The 5,088-nt window shown below is 32.1% G+C and overlaps 1 long non-coding RNA gene across 2 annotated transcripts; it reads right to left on the bottom strand.

Annotated features, from left to right (window-relative positions):
* Positions 1–530: 530 nt before the first annotated feature.
* Positions 531–2,663, bottom strand: LOC149980069 (uncharacterized). Of its 2 annotated transcripts, none has more exons than XR_016483822.1 (3): positions 1,782–2,663; positions 920–1,677; positions 531–815 (listed from the first exon to the last, which is right to left on the bottom strand). It is a non-coding gene; the product is annotated as an uncharacterized LOC149980069 (long non-coding RNA). The 2 variants fall into 2 exon arrangements; XR_016483821.1 differs by having other exon boundaries at positions 920–2,064; positions 2,169–2,663.
* Between the last annotated feature and the right edge of the window lie 2,425 nt (positions 2,664–5,088).

Genomic DNA, 5,088 nt, shown 5'->3' with positions numbered 1-5,088 from the left:
GAAACAAAAAAAAATACATCTAAAAAATTTTGAGCATGACAAATTCGTGATGGTACCTGCCCATTGAAACATATTGCAAATGCACAGTGACTTTGAAAAAGTAAGGAAACATAAACAAATTCGATAAACAAATTCGTGATGGTACCTGCCCATTAAAACATATTCCAAATGCACAGTGACTTTGAAAAAGTAAGGAAACAAAAAAAAATACATCTAAAAAATTTTGAGCATGACAAATTCGTGATGGTACCTGCCCATTGAAACATATTGCAAATGCACAGTGACTTTGAAAAAGTAAGGAAACATAAACAAATTCGATAAACAAATTCGTGATGGTACCTGCCCATTAAAACATATTCCAAATGCACAGTGACTTTGAAAAAGTAAGAAACAAAAAAAAATACATCTAAAATTTTTTGAGCATGACAAATTCGTGATGGTACCTGCCCATTGAAACATATTGCAAATGCACAGTGACTTTGAAAAAGTAAGGAAACATAAACAAATTCGATAAACAAATTCGTGATGGTACCTGCCCATTGAAACATATTGCAAATGCACAGTGACTTTGAAAAAGTAAGGAAACATAAACAAATTCGATAAACAAATTCGTGATGGTACCTGCCCATTAAAACATATTCCAAATGCACAGTGACTTTGAAAAAGTAAGGAAACAAAAAAAAATACATCTAAAAAATTTTGAGCATGACAAATTCGTGATGGTACCTGCCCATTGAAACATATTGCAAATGCACAGTGACTTTGAAAAAGTAAGGAAACATAAACAAATTCGATAAACAAATTCGTGATGGTACCTGCCCATTAAAACATATTCCAAATGCACAGTGACTTTGAAAAAGTAAGAAACAAAAAAAAATACATCTACAATTTTTTGAGCATGACAAATTCGTGATGGTACCTGCCCATTGAAACATATTGCAAATGCACAGTGACTTTGAAAAAGTAAGGAAACATAAACAAATTCGATAAACAAATTCGTGATGGTACCTGCCCATTAAAACATATTCCAAATGCACAGTGACTTTGAAAAAGTAAGGAAACAAAAAAAAATACATCTAAAAATTTTTGAGCATGACAAATTCGTGATGGTACCTGCCCATTGAAACATATTGCAAATGCACAGTGACTTTGAAAAAGTAAGGAAACATAAACAAATTCGATAAACAAATTCGTGATGGTACCTGCCCATTAAAACATATTCCAAATGCACAGTGACTTTGAAAAAGTAAGAAACAAAAAAAAATACATCTAAAATTTTTTGAGCATGACAAATTCGTGATGGTACCTGCCCATTGAAACATATTGCAAATGCACAGTGACTTTGAAAAAGTAAGGAAACATAAACAAATTCGATAAACAAATTCGTGATGGTACCTGCCCATTGAAACATATTGCAAATGCACAGTGACTTTGAAAAAGTAAGGAAACATAAACAAATTCGATAAACAAATTCGTGATGGTACCTGCCCATTAAAACATATTCCAAATGCACAGTGACTTTGAAAAAGTAAGAAACAAAAAAAAATACATCTAAAATTTTTTGAGCATGACAAATTCGTGATGGTACCTGCCCATTGAAACATATTGCAAATGCACAGTGACTTTGAAAAAGTAAGGAAACATAAACAAATTCGATAAACAAATTCGTGATGGTACCTGCCCATTAAAACATATTCCAAATGCACAGTGACTTTGAAAAAGTAAGAAACAAAAAAAAATACATCTAAAATTTTTTGAGCATGACAAATTCGTGATGGTACCTGCCCATTGAAACATATTGCAAATGCACAGTGACTTTGAAAAAGTAAGGAAACATAAACAAATTCGATAAACAAATTCGTGATGGTACCTGCCCATTAAAACATATTCCAAATGCACAGTGACTTTGAAAAAGTAAGGAAACAAAAAAAAATACATCTAAAAAATTTTGAGCATGACAAATTCGTGATGGTACCTGCCCATTGAAACATATTGCAAATGCACAGTGACTTTGAAAAAGTAAGGAAACATAAACAAATTCGATAAACAAATTCGTGATGGTACCTGTCCATTAAAACATATTCCAAATGCACAGTGACTTTGAAAAAGTAAGAAACAAAAAAAAATACATCTAAAAAATTTTGAGCATGACAAATTCGTGATGGTACCTGCCCATTGAAACATATTGCAAATGCACAGTGACTTTGAAAAAGTAAGGAAACATAAACAAATTCGATAAACAAATTCGTGATGGTACCTGCCCATTAAAACATATTGCAAATGCACAGAGACTTTGAAAAAGTAAGGAAACATAAACAAAAAAACATCCCAAAAAATGTTGGGTAACCAGCTGCATATTTTAGATCACAAGCTTGAATTCTGAGCATGACAAATTCGTGATGGTACCTGCCCATTAAAACATATTGCAAATGCACAGTGACTTTGAAAAAGTAAGGAAACATAAACAAAAAAACATCCCAAATTTTTTTTTTTGGGTTACCAGTTGCATATTTTAGATCACCAGGTGCACATTTCAGGTCACCAGGTGCACATTTCAGATCACCAGGTGCACGGAGGAAAATATTTACTTTTGACTTTGACTTTTGACTTCCTATGACATCATATTGCAAATGGAGAAAACATATGCCTTATGCACAAGTAAAACAAAAAGAAATATGTAATACAAGTTGACCAAGGTATAGTTTGAGCAAAGTAAAATTTGAATTTTGAGCATGACAAATTCGTGATGGTACCTGCCCATTAAAACATATTGCAAATGTACAGTGACTTTGAAAAAGTAAGGAAACATAAACAAAAAAACATCCCAACATTTTTTTTTTGGGTTACCAGTTGCATATTTTAGATCACCAGGTGCACATTTCAGGTCACCAGGTGCACATTTCAGATCACCAGGTGCACGGAGGAAAATGTTTACTTTTGACTTTGACTTTTGACTTCCTATGACATCATATTGCAAATGGAGAAAACATATGCCTTATGCACAAGTAAAACAAAAAGAAATATGTAATACAAGTTGACCAAGGTATAGTTTGAGCAAAGTAAAGTTTGAATTTTGAGCATGACAAATTCGTGATGGTATCTGCCCATTAAAACATATTGCAAATGCACAGTGACTTTGAAAAAGTAAGGAAACATAAACAAAAAAAATCCAAAAAATTTTGTTGCACATTTTAGATCATCAGTTGCACGGAGGAAAATATTTACTTTTGACTTAGACTTTTGACTTCCTATGACATCATATTGCAAATGGAGAAAACATATGCCTTATGCACAAGTAAAAAAAATATGATAATAAAGCATGACTAAAGTATGTTGATAAAGTTCTTATACATGTGTTATTGACACAAAAATCGAAAGAATTTTGAAAAAAGGTCAAGAAAGCACTTTTTTAAGGATGTATGAAGTTTTTTACCAAATTTTGACATTTTTGACTTTTGACTTTTGACTTCCTATGACATCATATTCCAAATGGAGAAAACATATGCCTTATGCACAAGTAAAAAAATATATATATATATGATAATAAAGTATGACTAAAGTATGTTGATAAAGTTCTTATACATGTGTAATTGACACAAAAATCGAAAGAATTTTGAAAAAAGGTCCAGAAAGCACTTTTTTAAGGATGTGTGAAGTTTTTTACCAAATTTTGACATTTTTGACTTTTGACTTTTGACTTCCTATGAAATCATATTGCAAATGGACAAAACATATGCCTTATGCGCATGTACTTAAAAAATATATATATATGATGACAAAAGTATACTCATACAGTACTTACCCATGTGTAATTGACAAAAAACTCGAAAGAATTTCGAAAAAAGGTCCAGAAAGCACTTTTTTAAGGGTTTTTAAGTTTTTTTTAAAAAATGTCATTTTTCAAAATTTGGCTTTTGGATGTTGACTTGGGTGCCATTTGCAATATGAAATGCCCCGGTGGAACGCACACGCCCCCTATTGGAATTTTGAAGTGTTACAATTGGCAATTGCCATATGGCATTTGCAATATACTTTGCATGAATCAACGCCAAATTGGGTGGTATTGACCATCGTGTATATGGTTTGTCCAATGCCAATATACCGCCATTTGTTTTTGTCCAAATCAGGGGGGTATTCCCTTACATTGTGGACAGTTTTCAGCAAGTTGCAAAATTAAAATACAAAAAAAACATTTTTTTCCATAAACAAGCTCTAAATCATGTTTGATGCACTCTGGATGTCCAATTTTTGCTGTGCTGTCAAATTGAGATGAAATGAACATTGTGGACAGTTTTCAGCAAGTTGCAACATTGAAATACAGATTTTTTTTATTTATTACATAAACAAGCTCTAAATCATGTTTGATGCACTCTGGATGTCCAATGTTTGCTGTGCTGTCTATTTGAGATGAAATGAACATTGTGGACAGTTTTCAGCAAGTTACAACATAAAAATAAAAAATAAACATGTTTTTCCATAAACAAGCTCTAAATCATGTTTGATGCACTCTGGATGTCCAATGTTTGCTGTGCTGTCTATTTGAGATGAAATGAACATTGTGGACAGTTTTCAGCAAGTTGCAACATTGAAATACAGAAAAAACGTGTTTTCCATAAACAAGCTCTAAATCATGTTTGATGCACTGTGGATGTCCAATTTTTGCTGTGCTGTCAAATTGAGATGAAATGAACATTGTGGACAGTTTTCAGCAAGTTGCAACATTGAAATACAGACTTATTTTTTTTACATAAACAAGCTCTAAATCATGTTTGATTCACTCTGGATGTCCAATTTTTGCTGTGCTGTCTATTTGAGATGAAATGAACATTGTGGACAGTTTTCAGCAAGTTACAACATTAAAATAAAAATAAAAACATTTTTTTCCATAAACAAGCTCTAAATCATGTTTGATGCACTCTGGATGTCCATTTTTTTTGCTGTGCTGTCTATTTGAGATGAAATTAACATTGTGGACAGTTTTCAGCAAGTTGCAAAATTAAAATACAAAAAAAACATTTTTTTCCATAAACAAGCTCTAAATCATGTTTGATGCACTCTGGATGTCCAATTTTTGCTGTGCTGTCAAAT

Source organism: Oncorhynchus mykiss, chromosome 10, assembly GCF_057628025.1.
Source record: "Oncorhynchus mykiss isolate SJ-2025 chromosome 10, ASM5762802v1, whole genome shotgun sequence".
In the NCBI taxonomy this organism is placed as follows: Eukaryota; Metazoa; Chordata; class Actinopteri; order Salmoniformes; family Salmonidae; genus Oncorhynchus; species Oncorhynchus mykiss.
Note: the sequence above shows the minus strand (reverse complement) of the source record. Positions and strands in the feature narration are given on the sequence as shown.